This window comes from Sturnira hondurensis, unplaced genomic scaffold, assembly GCF_014824575.4.
Source record: "Sturnira hondurensis isolate 20B ecotype Veracruz unplaced genomic scaffold, ASM1482457v3 Scaffold0004152, whole genome shotgun sequence".
NCBI lineage: Eukaryota > Metazoa > Chordata > Mammalia > Chiroptera > Phyllostomidae > Sturnira > Sturnira hondurensis.
In genome coordinates, this window is record NW_028076783.1 from 7698679 (window position 1) to 7722288 (window position 23610).

The 23610-nt window shown below is 41.6% G+C and overlaps 1 protein-coding gene across 5 annotated transcripts in view; it reads left to right on the forward strand.

Moving 5' to 3' along the window:
• Window positions 1-3939: 3939 nt before the first annotated feature.
• Window positions 3940-23610, forward strand: part of HTR4 (5-hydroxytryptamine receptor 4) — a 148694-nt gene continuing 129023 nt past the window's right edge. For 4 of the 5 annotated variants that reach the window (XM_037044968.1, XM_037044971.1, XM_037044970.1 and 1 more), the window contains exon 1: window positions 4930-4995. The gene's annotated coding sequence lies outside the window, so the exon portion shown is untranslated. Of the gene's footprint in view, window positions 4584-4929; window positions 4996-23610 lie in introns of those variants that run through there. The other variant, XM_037044969.1, reaches the window with a different exon arrangement.

Sequence of the window (23610 nt, forward strand, 5' to 3'; positions counted from 1 at the left end):
TGAAATAAGCTTCTGAGAATTTTGTGAAAACAAGTTCTGAGACTTTAAAGATAACCACAGGGAGTGGTGTGATAAGGTGCTTCAGCTGTTAGGCAGTGAGAGCATAACAGGACATTTGTACTAGTTAAGCCGGGTGTGAACAACCAGAAGGAAAAAAACAGTATTTGTGTCTGCAGTCTAGAATAAATCAGCAACAGAAAACCTTAACACGTTTCAAGTTTAAAAATGAAGTCATGGGATTAAAGGCTCCTTCATGTCCTCTGATTGGTGTTTCTGGCCCACTGAAGCTGAAGGTTCAGTTTGCCGGTGAGCTGCTGGACCAGAGGGTCCTGCCCTGAGCATCTTCCCTCCTCCTTCAGGGACTGGGGAAGACCCCACACAGACATGTGTGTTCGGTCCCCTCGATCTCTCTCTTCCATCACCTGCCACCTGGACTGGCTAGAGAAGGGCAACTCCTAATGACCACTGCACTGCATAACCACTGCTACAACTTCTTGGCGACTCAGTTTCCCCAGGCTGTTCCAAGCCAGGAGACCAGAACAGCCCAGCACATTCCAGGGGCTCATAGTGGCCACTTACTTTTTTCAGGCTGCCAGCTTCCATCTGAATTTCCTAACAATACCCCAAATTTGTTGGGGAAATAAAGTCCCCCTCTTGTGTGTAATCTTGGTGGAGGGACCAGATCCTTTTCCTCCTCACTCTGATTCACAATGGGGAAAGGAGGAGACAAAAGCTGACTTTGGCCAGTCTGGTGTGTTCTCCAGAAACTTTGAACGTGGGTGAGTGGCTCAAGGAGGGAGGACTGATGAAGGCCCTTCACTGTGTCAGGAAGGATGACACAGTGAATTATTATTTCTTGTGAATTATGTGCTTTACTTTTTTTGGTTCTCTGGAGCATTCCTGGCACTGGCTTGTCCAAGCTTGGCTTTTAGAATCCCAGTTATTCTGTGAACCCCTAAATAAGTCCAGTAATTTTTCTTTTGCTTGTTAGCTAGGTTCCTTTTCTGTTACTTGCCATTAAAGGCTTTAATTGAGATGGTACAATAACTATTCCTAGAATGAATAAATAAATGGAATGAAGACAGGCTCAGGTCATATTTCAAGCCTTTTCTGACATTCCCTCCTTTGTCATAATCAGAGAACTAAACTTCATCTATAGGTGGGTTTTCTTGGAACTTGGAAAAACATCAAAGCTTTCTATAACCCTCCTTTTGGAGGCAAAACTATTCTTTAAAAATAATTGAACTTAACTTTAAACTAATGCTTACTATATGGTAGTTAGAAAATATAGGTAGGCATAAAAAATAAAAATATTTCTAAACATATTTCTGTATAAGAAGTATCAATGGACAAAATTATGTTTAATACCTGAATGGTATTTCATGGTATGGGTAATATGTTTAGTTAATACTCTATTGTTAGACATTTGGGTTATTACCAACTATTCACTCTTATAAAAGGTTCTGCAGTGAATATTCTCTTAGGTTAATCTTTGGGTGCATAGGTTCATTACCCTTAGGATACATCTTAAGAAGTAGAATTGTTGGGCCAAAGAGTTTGCATGTCTATAATAATTTACTTTAAAAAATCCCTTTTAAAATAAAATTGGTGGAAAAAAAGAATAGCTCTTTTATTGTGGGAGTCTTCTTGAGCAAAAGCAAAACCAAAACAAATGAAAAAAATGAAAAGCCTATGTTTCAAGCTGTGCATTAAAGCAGTCTCATCTAAACCCACATCATATTAACTTAGGTGCTCCAATTAACCAGCTGTATTAAACAGAGACAGAGGATGCAAGAAAATTTTACTAATAGCTTTGACTGCTCAACACAACCAGACATCACACTTATTCTCCTCATCCATTCACTTACAAAACAGTTACTGAGTCCCTACTGTGTGCCTGGCATGGTTCAAGGGACTGGGACACAGAAAGGGGGTTAAGATGTGGTCTCCACCTGGGAGGTACTCACCACCCTGGGCCATGCAGAAACGTAAATAACTCCACAAATACTGAGTGTGGTGGTAACTGCTACAGGAGAGAGATGAGCACAGTGCTGTGGGAGCAGAGAGCCAGGAGCAGTTTCTACCTGTGCATCAGGAGTTCTCTTCTCTTTGTTCCCTACTCCCCATTAAAAAGCACCATTTAAAATGGGATCTTCCCTGGCTGGTGTGGCTCAGTGGTTTGAGTGCCAGCCTGCAACCTTAAAGGTTGCTGGTTCGATTCCCAGTCAGGGCACATGCCTAGTTTGCAGGCCAGGACCCCAGTTGGGGGGGTATGAGAGGCAACCAATCAATTTAGTTCTCGAACATCAATGTTTCCCTCCCTCTCTTTCTCTCTCCTTTCTACTCTCTCTAAAAATGAATAAATAAACCCTTAAAAAAAGAAATGGGACCCATGTTGAAGAAATACTTTTTCTAGGAAATCAAAGAAGGGAGTGATCAGGACAACTCCATGGAAACTGGGAGCATTGAGGAGGGGCAGTGGCAACACCTGGAGGGCATTCTGGAGAGAACACTGTGAGACAAGAGAAGAAAGTGTGTCAAGGACAAATTGCTTGAAAATGCAAGGTGTGGGTATAGCAAGATAGCTAAAAACTAGGGCTACCTTGGATTGCTCTTAATAACAAGATAAGACACTTGCATGGACCTCCATGAGTAGAAGAAAGCCACTGTATTAGCTATTGTTGCTGCAACAAATCACTTAGTGGCTCAAACAACACAAACCGATCATCACACAACTCTCTAGATCAGAAGTCTGACAGGAGTCTCACTGCACTTCACTCAAAGTGTCTGCAGGGCTGCCTTCCCCAGCTTCTGGAGGCTGTCTGCCTTCTCTGGCTCGGGACTCCTTCTTTCACGTTCAAGGCCAGCAACAACTGCTCAATTCCATCTCACACCGAATCACTGATGCTTCTCTCTTCCACTTTAAAGGATGCTTTTCAGGGCCCAATGGTCAAATCCAGTATAGTCTCTCAGTTTTAAGGTCCTCAATTGAATCACCGTTGCCAAGTCCCTTCTGCCATGTGAGGGAACATGTTCCCAGGTTCTTGGTCTTGGGACGTGGTTGTTTTAGGGGAGGTGTTTTCTGTCTTCATGTCACTAGGGCTTTGGAGGAAGTGTGATATCCTGAGGATCTGAACATGCTGACCTCAGGAGAGAGGAAGGACTAGAGGGCACAGACCAGTTAGAAGATCTTTCTGGTGCTTCCAGAAAAGATATGATTCAGTTCTGTGGGAAGAGGGAGGAGAGGACAGATGCCAGCGGTAGAGCTGGGACAGACTCCCTGGGAACCAGGGAGCAGTTGAGTGGAGTGTGGGGAGAAGGGGAACAGAGGTAGAGCTGCCAAAGGTGATGGTCAGGATAATGATGTCATGTTGTCACATGCATGTGATATAGGGAAGTGGCATAATGACTAACTCAAGTTTGGATCTTAGCATCTTGGTTGAGAAATAACCTAATATTTCCACTTTTAAATTTTGAGTGGGGGATAAAAGAGGAATAAAAATTTAGGATATACACATGTCAGGGAGAGAAGTGACAGGTAGGAATCAGAATGGCTGAGAGTGACACCATGATGTTGGGACAGACAAAGCACAAAGATGATAAAGAAGAGGTAACAGGATGGGGGCAGGCTGTAACGGGAAGAGAGAGAAAGTGTACGAGTAAGATGGGGAACACATATAGACCACGAGGAAGACGTATCCCCCCAAAAGAAGTGGGAAATGAGAGGCAGGAATATTGGCAGAGAAAGAAGCTGAGAAAAGGACAGGCTCAGAGTTTCTGGTGTGAGTGGGTTGGTCAATTTAAATGTCCAGTTCACTTGGATTGTACTCACGATTTTAAGTTAATAGCTTTTAAGATCATCTCGGAAGACTTGCTTTTGAAGGTTAACTGCTGTCAAGGCTTCTCTGCGATGTCAAGCTTCCTGGCAGCCCCGTGGTCCTTGAGGGGGTGAAATATCCCTCTAGTAGGCCTTTTGGCTCCCTCACCTGTCTCACCAAAGGCAGGTTCTTTCCTCCTCCCTTTCCAACACGTTTTAACTCTTGACCTGTTTTCTCCTGCAATTCCAGGACTTTATCAGATGTGTCGAGGAAAAAAATGTTTTGGTTCCTCACAGATATCACAGGCACTGGGTGCCGCGCGGGTAGGAGCTTTGGACACTCTCAACACAGCGACCAGTTTAGGGTCCCCATTTTATAGACCTAATCACATCCTCAAGGCCACGAGTGGACAGAGCTGGGAAGCACAGAGTGAACTAACAAATATTGGCAGGATCACTTCTGAAGACTTCAGGATAATGAAACCTTGCCTCTGGAAAACTTGAGAGCCTGTAGCTAAGGAACAACGGAGCTCACTCTGAACCCTGCTCCCAAACTGAACCTGCCCTGGCAGCCAGAGGCATAAGGAAGTAAGCTATACAGTAAGGGGTAGGGTTTGCCCCGACACAAACGCTCTCATACTTATCTTACGATAGAAGAAATGGACACTCAGAGAGGTTAATCAACTTGCCCAAGGTCACCCAGGAGCCAGCAGGGAGCCCAGGACAGCGCTTGCTTCCGGAGAGAGAAGGCTGGCCAGCCCCGGGGGTGAGGTCCTTCCCCCACTGCGTCTGTGCCCACTCCCCTGTGCACCAGGCCTCCCCAGCCGGGCCCCTGCGGTCCCCCGCGTTCGGTGGGGGCAGCAGCGGGGACCGCTCCAGCTGGGGGGCTGCTGAATCGGCGGGGCGGGCTCCGAGGGCCAGGAAGGAGGACTATGCAAGGCGCACCCAGGTGAGCCGGGGCGGGGGGCCCTGCCGCCCGCGGCCCCGGGCCCGCGCCTTGAGCCCGGCAGCCTCCCTACGCGGGGGCTGGAGCCGGCACCCGAGGGGGCGGCAGGGAGGGCGCAGGCAGCGGCTGGGAGCGCAGCGGCAGCGGTGGCGGCGGCAGAAGCTCGGCTCCGTGGCTCTGGGTGGCGGTTTCAGTCCGCCAGGGCGCCTCGCTCCGTCGCCTCAGGCAGCGGGTAGGTGCGGCGGGTGCGCGGGGGCCTGGAGCCCGAGAGCCCACGTGTGTCGGTGGGGTCGCGGTGGGGGCAGGGTGGCACGACCAGGTGAGGGGCTCGGGCGCTCTGGATTCCGGAGCCTGGGCTTTGCCGCAGAGATGGGCTGCGCGGTGGCTCAGGTTGTAGGTGGGCTGCTGCCTGTCCAGGACATGTCTCCAGCGTGGGACCACTGTAGGGTTGGGGCTAGTGCCCTGCGCTTGGGTACGTAAGTACTCGTGGAACTGCTTGTGTGTTCATTGACTATGGCAGGTTGTGTGTGTACGGGTGAGTGTGTGTGAATGAGAGAGAGAGAGAGAGAGAGAGAGAGAGAGAGAGAGAGAGAGAGAGAGAGAGAGACGTAGGTTGTGCATCCATAATGTGTGTGTGTAACCAGACACATGTGGACTGTGTGGATGGTCCTGGGTGTGTGATGTGATGAGTGTACTCTGTCTAACTGTGTGAGTGTGTATGTGACAAGATATGCGTGTCCTGAGTGTCTAACTGGCTGTGTGGACACGCTGTACTGCATGAAGCGTTCCTGTCACTGCCAGTACTAGCGTCCTGCGGTTGTCTCTCACAGAATCCCAACCCAATTTAAGATGCATTTCCCCTCAGCTTGCTACCCAGTGTGTGGCACCATGCTGTTGGCTGCCTTTTCAAAGTGGAGGCTGGCAGAGGTGGGGAAGTCACGGGCACCGGCTGGTTTTGCTATAGAGTTCAATGTTAAGAAAAAATGATGGTTTGGTTTTCTGTCTAATCCGTTAGAATGTACCAAAAAAATCTTTCCTAGGGTACAGATTTGCCATAAACCAAAGGTGTTGGGAGGGCACTGAGGCAAGTTTGCCCTCCTCATCTTTTATCTCTGCCTGGGTCATAAAGCTGTGGGTGACTCTCAGGGGCTGTGGGTGGTGTTCCCCTAGTCCCCTGTATGGGACTTGGCATTAGCGATGAGGGAGAAGTTGCCGCTTGCTGCCAGAGAGCACAGGTGTTGAAGGAGAAGGACACTGGTGATGGATGCGGTGTCCTAGACTCAAGGAAAAATTCAGGACAGGCTGAGAAGCTCCTGGAGTTCTGAGAAGCAGCCTTCCCCTAGGAAGTGATGAGTGTAGGGAAAAATTAGTAAAAAGCAAAGATGGCTTGCAGAATTCTCAAGGCACCTTTTAATCTTATCTTTATTTTCTCCATGTACCCTTACCCTAAATTAATTCTCTCTTGTGTTTGCATCATTTCCTCCAATGGGAAACATCTTTGTTATAATTATTATTATACAGCTGAGCAGGTTGTCATTCCACTGAAGTGTGTCAGAACTAGCAGGCTCTTCCTGAGGGCTCAAGGCCCAGGGAGGCGGGGTCTCTTGTATCTCCGAGTTGTCTGGATTTTACTCCTGAAGCTGCTTCTTCTAAGGGCCATGGCTGCCTCACTCATAACCAACAAATTAAATGTGTTTTCTTCCACCTGAGTTTGACTGGACCTCCCACACACTGTTCACCCCCTCTTCTTCCTCCCCAAAGAACAGCACCTGGAACTCAACCCGAGCAACCTGCTACCCCAGCCCTCCTGATTTTCCCATCTGTTGTTCCGCAGGCAACATCATCTGTGTTGCCTTGTTGGTCACCTTTCTATTTCTCCTCTTCCTTCATCAGTAGTGGCCACAGCTTAACAGGGAGGTTTTATTCTTTTTCCTTGAGTACTTCTTGAATATTTTTTTTAATGTCCACTGCCACCACTCTGTGAAGCAACACCCATATTCAGGGATTTCTAGAAATAGCCTTGATAGTATCACCATCTGATTAATAAGTTGAATAAATATTTTGGAAGAATCTAGACCTTCTGATGGCTGTAGCATTATGCTGTAGCATTATGACCTACATGGAGTAGCTTGGCCATTCTATATCTCAGTTTCCTCATTTGTGGAATGTAGTGAAAGATTTCAACTAAAACCTAGTTGCTAGATCATTTCCAAGGATTCTTCCAGCTTTAAAATTCTCTAATTGTCATTGATGGTCTTTGTTTTAGCAGGAAACATTTTTCCTAAGGCCTTAGGGTTACCTTCTAATACCTAACCATCTTTTTCAAAAATTCTGTTTGTCTTTAAAGAAAGGAAATAAGCCAAGGGGAAAAGGGTGAAAGTATCCTGTTGACTTAAGTTTGTGGTTGAGGGTCAACTAGATATATCAAGCTTGGGAGTTAAAGGAATCTTAGATGTCACCCATTCTCTCCTCCCATCAAGTGCAGAATCTTCCATGCCATTGCCTTTTTGAAGAATGAAAGAAAAATGTGTCAAGTTTTATTAAGATAATATCACCTAATGTCATAATTCAAAGTTTCTCAAATCTCTGTATTCTTAATATATTTTTGAAATTTATTTTTTATCATTTTGCTTATTTTTTAAAATTGTGGTTCAAATACAGTTTTCTGTCTTTTACTCCTATCCCAGCCCACCCACCCAGCCCTCTCCCTCCCCTCCCCCTCCCTCCCATTTCTGTGCTCCCTAGTTTTTGTCCATGTATCTTTTATACTCTTTCCTGTAAATCCTTCCCCTTTTCCCCTGAAATTCCCTCCCCTCTCCCCTCTGGACACTGTCAGCCTATTCTCTATTTCAGTGTCTTTGGTTATATGTTGCTTATTTGATTATTTTGTTGTTTAGGTTCCTGTTAAAGGTGAGATCATGTGGTATTTGTCTCTCACCACCTCACTTATTTCCCTTAGCATAATGCTTTCTAGTTCCACCCATGGCTGTCACAAAGGGTAGGAGCTCCTTCTTTCTTTCTGCTTCATAGAATTCCATTGTGTAAGTGTACCATAGCTTTGTGATCCACTCATTTACTGATGGGCACCTAGGTTGCTTCCAGTACTTGGCTATTATAAATTGTGCTGCTATGAACATTGGGGTGCATAGGTTATTTTGGATTGGTGTTTCAGGGTTCTTAGGGTATAATAATAGCAGTGGAATTGCCAGGTCAAAAGGCAAATCCATTTTTAGTTTTCTAAGAAAAATTTCATGCTGTTTTCCATAGTGGTTGTACCAGTCTGCAATCCCACCAAGAGTGAACTAGGGTCCCCTTTTCCCCACAACCTCTCCAACACTTGTTGTTTGTTGCTTTGTTTATGATAGCCATTCTGACTGGTGTAAAGTGGTATCTCATTGTGGTTTTAATTTGCATCTCTCTGATAGCTAGCAATATTGAGCATATTTTCATGTGTCTTTGGATCCTCTGTATGTCCTCCTTGGGCAAGTATCTGTCCAAGTCCTTTGCCCATTTTTTAATTGGGTTGCTTGTCTTCTTAGAGTGCAATCTTGTTAAGTTCTTTGTATATTTTGGAGATTAACCCCTTGTCTGAGGTATCATTGGCAAATATGTTTTCCCATATGGTTGGTTCTCTTTTTATTTTAATACTGTTTTCCTTAGGCTTGCAGAGCTTTTTATTTTGATGAGATCCCATTTGTTTATTCTTTCCTTTATGTCCCTCGCTCTAGGGGACATAGCAGTAAAAATGTTGCTGCATGAAATATCTGAGGTTTTCCTGCCTATGTTCTCCTCTAGGAGTTTAATGGTGTTATGGCTCATATTTAAGTCTTTTATCCACCTTGAATTTATTTTGGTGTATGGTCTAAGTTGGTGCTCGAGTTTCACTTTTTTGCACGTAGCTGTCCAGTTCTCCCAACACCATTTGTTGAAGAGGCTATTTTTACTCCATTTTATGCTTCTGCCCCCTTTGTCAAATATTACTTGACCATAGAGAGTTGGGTTTATTTCTGGGCTCTCTGTTCTGTTCCATTGGTCTATATGTTTGTTCTTATGCCAGTACCAGGCTGTTTTGATTACAGCGGCCTTATAATACAGTTTGGTATCAGGTATTGTGATCCCTCCTACTTTGCTCTTCTTTCTCAAAATTGTAGCAGCTATTCAGGGTCATTTATGTTTCCATATAAATTTTTAAAGTGTTTGTTCTATGTCTGTGAAATATGCCATTGGTACTTTAATAGGTATTGCATTGAATATGTAAATTTCTTTGGATAGTATGGACATTTTAATGATGTTAATTCTTCCGATCCATGAACACAGTATATGTTTCCATTTGTTTGTGTCTTCCTTGATTTCTTTCTTCAGTGTTGTGTAGTTTTCTGCATACAGGTCTTTTACCTCCTTGGTTAGGTTTACTCCTAGGTATTTTATTTTTCTTTTTGCTATATCAAATGGGATTTTTTTCTTGATTTCTGCTCTGCTGTTTTACTGTTGGTATACAGAAATGGCATTTATTTCTGGATATTGACTTTGTAACTCACTGTTTTGCCAAATTCATTTATTAGTTCGAGCAGTTTTTTGGGTAGAGTCTATAGAATTTTCCATGTACACTATCATGTCATCTGCAAACAGTGACAGTTTTGTTCCCTCCTTTTCAATTTGAATGCCTTTTATTTCCTCTTCTTGTCTGATCGCTGTGGCTAAAACTTCCAATACTATATTAAATAGAAGTAGTGAAAGTGGACAACCTTGTCTTGTTCCTGATCTTAGTGGAAAAGCTTTTAGTTTTTGCCCATTGAGTATGATATTGGCTGTAGGTCTCTCATATATGGCCTTTATTATGTTGAGGAATGTTCCCTCTATTCCCACTTTGCTGAGTGTTTTTTATCATAAATGGGTGTTGTACCTTATCAAAAGCTTTTTCTGCATCTATGGATATGATCATGTGTTTTTTGTCTTTGCTTTTGTTTATGTGGTGTATTACATTTACTGATTTGCAAATGTTGAACCATCCTTGCATCCCTGGAATGAATCCCACTTGGTCATGGCGTATGATTTTTTTAATGTATTGTGGATTCAGTTTGCAAATATTTTGCTGAGGATTTTAGCAATAAAATCCTATGTTCATCAGCAATATTGGCCTGAAGTTCTCTTTCTTTGTTGTGTCTTTACCTCGTTTTGGGATTAGGATGATGCTGGCTTCATAAAAAGAGTTTGGGAGTCTTCCATCCTTTTGGATTTTTTGGAATAGTCTGTGAAGGATAGGGGTTAGCTCTTCCCTAAATGCTCTGTAGAATTCTCCCGTGAAACTATCTGGTCTAGGGCTTTTGTTTGTCGGGAGTTTGAGGTAGATAATTTTTTTGCTATGAGGTACTGTCTTGTGTATCATAGGATGTTTAGCAGTACCTCTGGCACCTATCCCATACCAGTTGCAAGCACCAGCTGTGACAACAAAAAAATGTCTCCAGACATTATGAAATGCCCCCTTGGGGGACAAAGTCACCCCCACTTCATCTCCTCTTGAAAACCACTGCTGTAATTCAAATACAAGTCTTGTGGCCCTGTCCAGTAACACCTCACAGTAAAGTGTTGTAATAAACCAGCTATTGCTGCACTGCTTTTCCACAGCCTTCCATCCTGGTCACCCTCACACATGTATGCCTCCTGGTTTCTCACTACCCTGATGCTGTGCCTGGAAACTTTCAAGATGCTGCTGAAAGCTGAAAAGCATTTTAGGGACAATAATAATAAGCTTAACAGCTCACATTAATCTAGCCCTTGATATGTGCCAGACATGGTTCTGAATGTTTTCCATGGATGATCTCATTTAATATTAATTAATGACCCTATGAGAGAGATGCTTTGATTCTCCCCATTTTAGAGATGAGGTAACCCAGTGGTACAGAGGTGGAATCACGTGCTCAGGTTCTCTCAGCATGAAAGTGCTGGAGCTGGAGTTGGTTGATATGTTTTCTGACTCTGGAGTCCATATTTTGATCTGTCTTCCACAAATGGTTCTTTGGTGTTACAGGGTGGAAACAATCTCAAACATCATCTCATTCAATTATAGAACCATGCCTCATCTATAAAGGCTAGAGACTGTGAGGTTAGCAGTTTTATTCAGTTGAAACAATGTGGTTTCTCTTTTTGTTGTCTTCTCCTCTCTTGTCTTCTGAATCCAGGTTATTTAGAAGTAGCTTCAAGGCATCTGTAGGGTGAGAGCTGTAGGGGCAGAGTTGGGTGAATTAGAGGAGTGGGACTCAGGGGGAAGGGAAGGGTGGTGAAAAGGAGCAAACAAAGAATGAGATGGTTCTTTTTCCATTAGGCCATTGCCATCAACTAAACTTTAGCTATTTCTTGTACCAATGAATTTGAAGTTGCCATATTTTTATCAACTCCCTCCTTCTGTAGTCTTCTTGGCCTGCCCTTTCATTCTTTCATTATGCATGCTTTTTTTTATACTACACAGGCAGGAGGAAGTGGTACACCTACGGATAGAGTGAACTATAAGTGCTATGTACTTATATGACTAGGGTAAGAAATACTACCATACTAATAACTAATAAGCTTGAAAATCCAAGACATGCCCTAGGAAGGTTGGCTGTTGCCTCTAAGGCCCTATATCTACAAATCCATAGGCCTGGTGGCTGCCAGTGAATAATTAGTAGAGCCTTGGTTTTGCAAGCCTCAGAGTTTGGTTAAGACAGTGGTTCTCAAACTTTGGTAAGCATCAGAATCATCTACAGGACCTGTTAAAACAACATGGCTGGTCCCCACCTCCAGAGTCCCTGATTCCTTGCTTCTGGGTTAGGATCTGAGAATTTGTATTTCTGTCAGGTTCCTAAGTGATACTGATGGAGCTGGTCCAGAGACCAGAATTCAAGAACCACATGGTGAAGACCTAAATAAGTAAAGGTCACTACTCACTCACCTGAGATTATTTTTAAATAAAAGAGATCTTATTTTTTAGATAATTGAGCATATGGATTTATGAGAAGCAATGGATAGGGCAAGATAGAAAGAACAATAAATGCTAAGGACTAGTTGACATCTCTCAGTAAGCATCTAAGCTTTGCCTCTTACTTTGAATTTCAGAAAAACCTTTATTTTTCTGCTTTGGATTAATTCTGATCTCAGGTCTTTCCATGCTTTCTACCTGTACCCACCCCCACATTCTCAATTTGAAAGATAGAATTTCTAATGACTCATAGTATAATCCAAATAAAAAGTTCTTTAATATCTTGCTTATTGCCAAATAAATTCTGACTGGCCCCCTATATAAAAAATGTATGTTACCTGTCCATCAGCTTTTGTTTCCTATGTAGCTACTTTGTATTTCTTTCTCTTTCAAATCAATATCAGCACCAGGAAGAAACCAAACAGAAACTCAAGTCAGACATTTATATGTAACTGATTAAATTTTTAAAATTTCAAGCAGAATAAGCTTTTTTTAAACCAAATTTCAAACTCAATCAACCCCTCCTTCTTCTTAAAAACTTTTTAATAAACTTTATTTTTTACAGCAGGGAAATTTGGGTTCACAGCAAAATTTATCAGAGAGTGCAGAGTTCTTATATACTCATATTTCCTGCCCCAGCATAAGCAAAGCCTCCCTTACTATCAACAACCTGCCCCAGAGTAGTACATTTCTTACAACTGATGAACCATTGACATGTTAATATAACTCAAAGTCCATAAGATTCACATTATGATTACATTATGATTCACTTACATTATGATTCACTCTTGGTATTGTCCTATGTCCTATATGTTTTTGACAAATGTATAATGACATGTACCATCATTACACTATCATACAGAATAGTTTCAATGCCCTAAAAATCCCCTGTTCTCCATCTATTTATCAGTCCCTGTTTTCTAACCCTTGGAAATCACTTATTTTTTCTTTTACTGTCTCCATGATTTTGCCTTTTCCAGATGTCATATAGTTAGTATCATATAGTTAATAGCCTTTTCAGACTGGCCTTTTTATTCCATTAGTAATAAACTAAGTTTCCTCCATGCCTCTTCATGGTTTAATAGCCCATTTATTTTAGTGTGGAATAATATTCTATTGTCTGAATGTACTGTAGTTTATCCATTCACCTACTGAAGGATATCTCGATTGCTTCCAAGTGTGGGCAACCCATCTTCCTGACCTGTATTATCCAAACTGCCTGACATCTGACTGATAACTGTCCTGGGCCAATCCTCGTGTTACAGAACAGGGCCAAGGGGGGTGCTATACTATTACCGAAGGACTCCCCCAGTAGGTTTGCTTGTCTGATGCCAGAAGAAAGATGTTTCTCAATGCCAGAGATTTGTGAAAAGGAAATGTTTATTTAAAGCTATACAGACTTAAAGTAGTGACCTAATGTCTTTATTAAAATATCAAAGTCCTTTAGGATACTCACAGATGCACACAGTCCTTCCTTTTCCCTCTGCCCTAAACTGGGGTACCGAATCTCAGGAAACAAAGTAGATTGAGGCTCCCGACACCACCAGCTGTGTCGTCGGCCAGGATCAAACTGAGTGGTTCTCCTTTGCAAAGCTCTGGGGGTCTCCACCCTGGCCAAAGCCACGTGGTTCTCTCTGACATGGCTGCTGAGTCTGGGTTTTAATCCCCACGCCAATCTTCCTCTGCAACCCCATTTCAGGCTCCTCCCACAATCAGCTACATTTGCCAGCATTCCCATATCCTTCCAGCTTTACTGGGCTGGCACAGTGGGCCTGGGCAGATGTGGCCCAATGGTGTAGAGCCAATCATCTCCAAGCTCTCATGCAGGTGCTATAAGAGGGAGTTGCATCCCAGTTACATCTTGAGTGGAAGTCACTTCCCTCCCCCTGCCTCAAAGCATGGCCACAGCTATTGAACATATTTATGCAACCAGTTGTAGGTTATAGATATGTTAAATGACCATGCCACAGGTTAGCTGCAAAGCTGTTGCTATGCAAAACAGCTCTCCATGTTCCTGCTCCATGGGTCCCTTCCCCCAACTCACACCTATGGCAGGGAATGAGTGAGGACATCTTATATATCTTTCTAATATTTCCTGGAAACCTTGAGTTCTGGACCCTATTCCAAGTCCCTATTTGGGGCCTCCCTCTTGGCTGCTCCCTGTTACACTAGGGCTAACAATGCAGAACTTAACTATTCTCAAGACTGTACATTTTACTCTAAGAACTCTTAACTTTCTTTTTTCTTTAGAACACTTTCGGATTTCTGCCTAATTATATTTCCGGTTTACAAACCCTAAGATCCTTTAATAAATCTATTATATATTTCTAGCCAAAGCCTCCAGACTGCTTTTGGGTTCATTCAACAGCTGCCATAGACATCCATGCAGAGGTTTTTGTGTGGACATTACTTTCAATTTGTTTGAGCAAATACTGAGGAGCACAACTGCTGTATCCTATGGCAAGAGTATGTTTAGTTTTGCCAGAAACTGTCAAGCTGTCTTCCAGAATGGCTGCAAAGTTTTACATTTCCACCAGCAATGAACAAGAGTGGCTGCTTCTTCACATCTTCCACAGCATGTGATGTTATCAGTGTTCTGGGTTTCTTCCATTCTGTTAGATGGAAGAAAATCTTGGTTGTTGCTCCTTGCTTTTCATCACTTTCACTATTTCTGGCCAATCCCTTCTGACCTACAAAGTTTCTATTAAGAAATCAGCTTACACTCTTTTGGAAGTTTCTAATAGAATGGAAGAAAGCCTATTAGGCTTCTATTGGTAACTCATCATTATTTTAATTTCCATTTCCCTAGTGACATACTGTGTTATTGCTAGATTTTTATGCATTCACTCAGACTGGAAAGCCTCTCTTTAATTTTTTTTAAATTGTGGTAAAATACACATAACATAGAATTTACCATCTTAACCATTTTTTAACTGCACAGTTTAGTTGTGTTAAGTACATTCACATCATAGCACAACCAATCCCCAGAACTTTTTCATCTTGCAAAACTAAAACTTTATATCCATGAAACAATAACTCCTAATTTCCCATTCTCCACAGCCTCTGACAACCACCATTTTACTTCCTGTTTTTATAAATTTGACTATTCTAGGTAACTCATATAAATACTGTATTTTTTAATGACTAGATTGTTTTGAAGGGAAGCAGAATTTGTCACTCCAAAACATGCCTTTTTTGGATATTGATTATTTTATTAATTTTTAACCAACCTATACTTCTTCATCCCTTCACTTTTTCGTTCATCTCCCCAACCCCCTCCCATCTGCCAACTGTCAAAATGTTCTTTGCATTGATGAGTCTGCTTCTGTTCTACTTGTTCATTTAATTTGCTTTTTAGATTCAGTTGTTGATAGATATAGATTTATTGCCATTTTATTGTTCATATTTTTTTATCTTTTTTTTTCTTCTTAAAGAAGACTGTTTAACACATCATGTAGTACCAGTTTGGTGGTGGTGAACTCTCTTAGCATTTTCTTGTCTTGGAAGCTTTTTATCTATCCTTCATTTCTACAATAAATGAAAGTTTTGCTAGGTAGAGTAATCTTGGTTGTAGCTCCTTGCTTTTCATCACTTTCACTATTTCTTGCCAATCCCTTCTGACCTACAAAGTTTCTATTAAGAAATCAGCTTACACTCTTATGGAAGTTTCCCTGCAGGTAGCTTTTCTCTCGTTGCTTTTAAGATTCTCTCTGTGTTTAACCTTTTGTATTTTCATCATGATGTGTCTTCGGCTCATCTTGTTTGGGACTCTCTGCACTTCCTAGTCTTCTATTTCCTTCACCAGTTTGAGGAAGTCTTCTGTCATTATTTTTTCAAATAGGTTTTCAATGTCTTGCTCTCCTTCTCCTTCCAGTGCTCCCATGATGTGAATGTTAATGTGCTTGACATGGCCCCGGAGGCTTTTTACACTACCCTCATTTTTAAAAAATATTTTTTCTGTTTTTTTCTTCTGATTGGGTGTTTTTTGCTTCCTTATATTCCAAATTACTGATTTAATTCTCTGCTTCATCTGTCTACTGTTGACTCCCTATAAATTATTCTTCATTTTCAGTTAGTTTATCTTTCATTTCTGACTGGTTATTTCTTATGGTTTCCATGTTTTTAAAATGCTTTTGAAGTTTTCATTAAATTCATTGAGAATCCTTATAACCAGTTTTTTGAACTTTGCATCTTTGTAGATTGCTTGTCTTTATTTTGTTTAGTTCTTTTACTAGAGTTTTGTTCTATTTTTTTCATTTGAGACATGTTTCTTTGTCTCCTCATTTCGACAGCCTCCCTGCATTTGTTTCTAGGCAGAGCTGCTACACCTCCAGAGCTTGGTAGAGTGGCCTTATGTAGTAGGTATTCTGTAGGGTCCAGTGGCATAGCCTCCCCCGTTACCCAAGCTGGGCACTCCAGGTGCACACACTCCTATGTGGGCTGTTCACACTCTCTTGCAGGTGAGCCCTGATTGCATTTGGCACATCAGTGGGATGGATTTACCCCCAGGCTGATCAGCTGCAAGGATTAGCTATGACCACATACCACTAGCCACCATGGAGGATCAGCTGTGCATGGGCCAACCCCATAGGGCAGGACTTACTTCAACAGGGCTCTGGTACCCACTGAGTCCTCCCCTTGACTGTGTAACTTGTGGAGGCAGTTGGATAGTGCTTCAACATGATCCAAAGCTGTCCACTGGGTGTGCTTGCTCTGAGGCCTCCCAGGAGGTACAGGCCAAGGTCAGCCACCACTTATGTTCTGCTTGGGACCTCCCAGCATGAGCTACAAAGCAATCTGAAGATGGCTGCTACTTGTGCTGGGCTGGGAGGTGGTCAGGCAAGGTCAAGCTACAGACCAAATGCTTGCTGCCACTAGCGCTGGGCCTGGGGCCACTTAGCAAGAGGTACAGGGCACACTGAGGCCAGGTGCTGCTTGTTTGAGAGATTTTAGCAAAGTCTCACTTTTCTCTCTCTTCACCATCAGCAGTCCTCCACCTAATCAAAGGGACTCCAAGTATTACTGTAAGAGATGTGCAGGTTGAAACTGAGATGCACTTTAAATGTTCATTATTTTCTAAGTACCGTATTTTTCTGACTATAAGACAGACTGCCCCCCACCCCCCATTTGGGAGGAATAATGGTTGTTAATCCTGCTGTTGAGTTCTGTTTATGCTTACATTGATGAAATATTATGTAATTTATGTTATTAAATATTTTACCACATTTTTTGCTTTGAATTTTTTTTCCTATTTTCCTCCTCTAAAACCTATGTGCATCTTATGGTCTGAAAAATGTGGTATGCACCTGGTCTTCTTTGATTTTTGCATCAGTTCCTGAAAGAAGTGTTTTTCTCATTTATAGATGATGAAACCAAGGCCTGAAAACTTCAGGAAAACTCTTGTTTAGAAGGGTAATTGTATTAGTGAATAAATATTTTTGATTACACAAAATAAAAGTCAGTACTGGCTTGCTTAAGCAAAAGTTGAAATTTGTTGGAAAGATAATGGGGTTTTGTTATGGATTCAAGGATGGAAACCAGGTAATTTCCAAAGAACTCAGTTCCAAGAGTTCATGATTTTTTTTTATTTCTCTGCCACGAATGTGACACATTCCCAGGAGTGTGTCTCTTGGTTGATTCTCAAGAAAGAAAATCTGATTGGCCCAATCATTTATGGGCAAGAGGTCATAGCAGAAGCATCATAGTTACCATGGGGCTCACTTTTGTCATTGTAGGTATTCTCTGTACAGGTGGCCTAGTAGATACTTGAATGAATATCTCCTGTTGTCACAAAACTAGTGTGGCAGAGACAGGATTTAATTTCAGGTTTGCACTCTAAATCCAGTGCTTTTCTCCTACCAAGGGGATGATTGATAGAGAAGCACATTAAAATGGCATGTAATAAAGGTAATGTGCCTTTTTTTTTTCAAGGTCTCCCCAGATCAAGTATTTCTTGCATAGGGTCCTGCTGCGACTCTTTGTGCTTAACTCTTGGTTTCTCAAATGTCTGTGGCTACACCCTGGCTCCTCTCTGTCCATCTGGTTTCTGTGTCATGTGGCCTGGCTTCTCTTTCTGCTCATGCAGGTCCTGTCTCCAGCTCACCAAACTCTGACTCACAGATTGCAAGAGTTGAAAGGATCTATTATCTTGTCCCGTCTTGTACCTGTGCAGTAAATAACCAGTGGCAATGTGTGCCAGGCTCTTATGGTGAGCATTGCTGAAAGATCCACATCTCATCCGACTCTCCTAACAAATGTATTGTGGCCCTTTTGGGGTTTATTTTCCTAACAATTTATTATTTAAAATTTTTCAAACAGAGGTGTTGAAAGAATTGTATAGTGAGCACACGTACAGTCACCATGGAATTTCTACAATTAATGTTTACTACCTTGTTTTAATTTTGTTTCTATCTACCTCTCTATCCACTTTATCAATTCATATTTTGATGATTTTGAAGTAAGTTTTTTATTCTTATTCTCATTTTTATAGTTAGGAAACTGAACCCAAGATAGGTTATATGACTTACCCAATGTCACCACTTCATGAGAAAATGATGGAATCCAGATTTATTTACTTTTATTTTTACTTCTTCTTCTTCTTCTTTTTTTTTTTGGCCACCAAGCAGCATTGTATCTCCTGGAAGGGAAGAGGAAAGACTCACTCAGGGTTTGTTAGTGGCAGGGCATCTGCTGTAATCAAGCTCCTGAAGTTCCCATCACTTTGACCCATGACGAATAGTCTACTTTCCAAGGAGGAGTAGTACTTCCCTTGCTCTGTCTGCAAAGATCTGCAAATTTAGTACTTTACAACCTACTCCAAATCTCTGGAAAATCTGATTTTTTACATAGATGATTTTACAAAACTAATATACTCTTTCTTCCATTTCAACATTTAAAAATAACTTATGGTGATAACAGGCAGGGAAATTAATATTTGAGATAACTTTTTATAAGCTCACAGGATTTTCACTGAAGTTATCATATTTAAACGACATGTGGAGTAGCAGATCTGCAAGATAACTGGGCTGGATTTCTTAACCACACTGACCAGCTGAAGCTCTAGGGCTTATAGAAGCAAAAGGAAGAACCTGAAGTCACATGGGGTTAAGAGTAAATTGGGTCATGGTAAAAAAAGATACATTTATTATTTATTTATTTATTTCAAGTTCCAGTAGACATTCTGTAGGTTTTGAGGAGCTACAGAACTATGTAGTTAATAAAATTGTACTGGAAATGTTGAGATAGGGGACTTTAGAGATCTGATCCTTTATGGGATAAGTTAGTGATTAAAGGTCTGGGTTCTGAAGCCACTTCCTGGCATGGCCTTGGACAACGTCTCCTTTCTATGCTTCAGTTTCTTTATTTGTGATGTGGGGACAATTACAGTACTCCTTCAAGGCATGGTGTGAAGACATATGAGGTAGCATATGTAAAAAGTTTGGTACTTAGTATGTGTCCAACAAATATCAGTGATAGGACTGTGTTATTATTCTCCTCCTGCCCCCTCCTCAGGAGTCTTCTCTTGTATTAAATAGGCTGCTCTAAAATCTATGTGTATAGTTTCATCTTGATCCTGAAGGGTTTGTTTGAGAACTATTGGGACATTGTGGGCAGCAGCCATTTGGGTCGATATCTTATTAGTTCATTATAATTATAAGATGTAGATTCTGCTCAAGAATTCTCATCTTAGCTGTAAATGGCCCAATTCATGCAAGAGTTCACTGATATGCTTAATTAGATATGGTGATCAGCATATGATATCTGGTGGAGAGTTCTGTACAAATTGTGTTCTAATCCAGGAGGCTCAGAAGAACTAGAAAAGAGTAAGAACAGAAGAGGTAAAATGCTGGCAGAGACTTTTCCCTTGGCATGCAAGGCAAATTACTATATCTAGGTCTTCCAGGTGAAGAAGCACTTAAACAGATATGGAAAAATGACTGAAGAGGATTTCGGAAGGATGTACTCACCTGGGTGGATTGCACTCCACCCTTGTGGTGTTTCCCAAACTGCTCTTCATGAATCATTTGTACCAAAATCCTTGGGACATTTATTTGTTCAAATGCAGCTTCCTGGACATACTGATTCAAAATGCTTTGAGTGAGGCACCCAAATGTACAATTTTGCAAGTGATTTTTAGGTATTCTAATGTTTGAGAATCACTGCAGTCTGTAGCAGAATTACACAAGGCTCAAAACAGTAACTTTGAAGACTTATTGAGATGGAATGCAAAGTTTGGTTTGACCTGTCCCCCATTCCAGACCTCTGAAATCAGAAGTAACCTAACCCTTTGGGCATTCTCAGGCTCAGCTTTCAGGGGACTTTTCCATAACGAGGAGGCATAATTTCTATACTCATATCTCAGAGCAGGAGAGATCAGCCCCGAGATGTGTAGCTGCCTTTGTGAGGAAGCAGAGTGGGGAACATGCGGCCTCCAATGAGTGGGGCACTTCCAAGCGGGAGACCACCTTCTTACAACAGCCGGCCCACATTACGCTGTGAACTCATTGCACACCTGCTTTATCAGTATTCACTTTCACTGATTTTTTGCAATATCCTTGTGAGGTTAGTATTATGTTTATTCCATCATACAGATAGGGCCACTGAGGGGAAGAAAAGTAAGTAACTTGTCCAGGGGCATGCTGCACATTGATAGGCCTGGGACTGATTCCAAGGCTGTGCTTTGACTCAGGGGCCAGCAAACTTTCTGACTGGGTGCTTGATTTTCTATGGCCTTCGAGCTAAGTTTTCACATAATTTAATTGTTGGAAAAATCAAAAGAAGAAGAATATTTCTTGATAAGTGAAGATTATATGAAATTCAAATTTGGTGTTCATAATACACTTTATTGGAAAACAGCCATGCTCTTTCATCTGCATATTGTCTGCACACTGCAATAGCAGATTGTAATAGTTGTCATAGTGACCTTCTGCTCCCAAAAGCCTGAAATATTTGCTACATGGCCCTTGGCAGAAAAACATGTGTCAACCTCTGCTTTAAACCACAGTACCAGTATTTCCCAAACTTCAATTATTTGTGATTCCTGCCACCTACTTGTGTCATCGAGAGCATCATCTGCATAGCACTTTTCTTTAAATCTATTAGTTTTCCTTAAATAAATTGTATTTCATAAAGAAACAGAAATGGAGGTAGAAACCAGTTCCTACTACAAGAGATAGAAGATAACTGTACAAACTAATGCAACACACACTCAACAGTGTCTCGGGTTTTAGCTAGACAGTGGGGCAGATGCTGTCATTGTCCCTCTCCTTTCCCTGCAGATCACCTCACTGTTTCTGTGTGCACCATCCTGATTTCCAATGCTGAGCCCAGACTTGTTTTGGAGGCCTGCCCTCAGTCTGCTGGAGTCAACTTTGCTCACATGCACAATTAGCTGGTGGTGCTTGGGAATCTGTGTTCTGCTGTGGACAGCCCTTAACCAATAAATGATGGGTGTGGGAGTATCAGTAACTCAGTTCCCTCCCCACTTGTCTAGGATAATTCTGAGGCATCTGTTTTGCATGGTTTCTCAGAGCTTCCCTGTGAAGTTAAGATTCAGTGGCTTAATAACACATTCCTCATTGGCTGCCTTTCATTCCCTTCCCTGTATCATTACTTCTCTGCCAGGGTATCTGCACCTACCAGATAAATATGTACATTTACTTAATCCTGGATCCAAGATCTGCTTCTTGGGGAGATCCCAGATAGACAACAGTGCTTCTCACAAAAGACTGTGAGCATAAGACCTGTTCTTTATTGTCAAAGAGAGATTAGTAGATATCGGGAGGAATTCAGAGGTAAGCTAACACTTATGTGAGTCCTTTTCTTCATTGTAAATAACTGTGATTAAAGTAGAAAATGTGAAGAGAACACATTTTTCATCATGAGATCCAATAGTGCTTAATGCTCCATCCGCCTGCTGCCTAATATCTTCTACTTTCTTCCATGACAGAGAACCATCCTTGGGAAACTGACTTTTTACCTTCAAGAGTGGTCCCTAGATTAGTAGCATCAGCAATACCTGAGAACTTGTTAGAAATGCACATCTACCACTCTAAAGCTACTGAATAAGAAACTCTGGGGTGGAGCCCAGCTGTTGTGTTTTAACAAGCTTGGGGTGGGGAGGTTTCTTATGCTTGCTTAAACCTGAGAACTTCTGCTCTACAATAAAGAGCCACTTATTTAGTTCTGATCTCATTGCATCCCTGGATTTCAGCAGAACTCAGAGTCATCTGAGACTTTCTTCATCCCCTAAAACATGACTGGATGTTGGTTTCCTGCCTTCTGTTTTAGCCTCCCACTAAGGTGGATCTTGTCATTTGCCAAGGCACTCAGGTCAATAATTGGACAGCTCTGCTCTTGGATCATCTATTTCATTAGCGAGTCTCAAACTCTTAAGACACCATGTGTCCTTTGGAGACACAAAGACAAGGCTGATTCCTTCTTTAATTAACAAACAGAAGTTTCATCCCATGTCATGCCTTGTCATTTGACAGATACTTACTGAGCATGTACCATGTCTCTTCATAGGACCTGTGGCCAAATTCAGAGTAACATGTTAATCAAGTGATCTGAAAAGTCAACATGTAAATAAATACTTCCTGAATCTTTGCATCCTAATTGTACATATCAGCCCAGTGGTCCCTTAAGTGCAACTGAATTGGCATCTGTATGGATTTTCAGTTATGAGAAGAAAATGGCTAGAAGCTTTTTTATTTAGGACTAAATCTTTCTAAATGATTTAGCAACACTGGCATTTGACTATCAGCTCTATAAAGAGACACAGAAGGCACAGTTTCTGGACTAATTTACAGAGAAAAATTCTTTTAAAGAGTATATATCAACTGACTAAGGTATAAATTTAAAATTAAAAAGCCACATTGAATGGCCATAAGCTTTTGTACAGGGTCAAAGAATTGCATTTCAGGGAGTGCAGATTCAGGCAAGAACCAAATAGTGTCCTAATTACAGGGTGAAGGCAGAGGTTTTTATGAGAAAAAGAATGGAATGATTACTTAAAAGAGAAGGACTTCCAATAGGTGCTGATCCACTGAGCTACTCTTGGCTATATGTAATTGGTAAATGGTTCTATCTTTAGACTAAGAGTCCATAATTACAAGCCCTTGTGGTCAGGATATCCACTTGTATGATGGCTTTATAAAAAATTGCTTGTAAAACAATGTTAGTTTGGCCCAGTCCAAAGGTCTGACCCAGTTCAAACAGTCTCATTGATAAAAGAATGCCAAAACCTGTAGAGAATTTTTATAACAATTTATGCCAAACAGAGTCTATGCCTGGAAGCAGGATCTCAGAAGACAAAGAAAAATAATGCTTCTTAGAATGAGTTTGCCATTGCTTTTATGCATTTTGAATTAAGGAGCCAACAAGAAAGAGTACACAAAGGTGGGAAGAAATAAAGCTGGATTGGATTACTGGATAGTTATAAGATTGTGTGCTCTCTTGAGGGTGGTTTCTCTTCCAAAGGGCCTGAAAAGAGGCATTTCAAAGGTGCGTTAACCTAGATGCACAGAAATGATGGACAGGACTTGGTAAAGGCAAAGATAAACCTTTTCACTAAAATTATGTACCTGGGGTGTAACTGCCCATCATGACCTGCCTAGTCAGGAATTCACAATCAGGTCACCCTGTGATGTTACTTTATATAGGAACCCTTTTTTGGCCCACGGTCTAAAGATTCAAATAGTGAGGCATATGGAACAGTAATCCTAACTCCATTTTGAAATGGCTCCATTCATGCCATTGTCAAAGAGGTCACAAAAATATTTGCTGAGACAGCATCCTACCATTGCCAACTACTTTCCAGAAAAGGAAGTCCAAGTAAATAGCCAAGAAGAGGAATATTTTTTTCCACTTAGTGAGCATTTGTACAGTTGT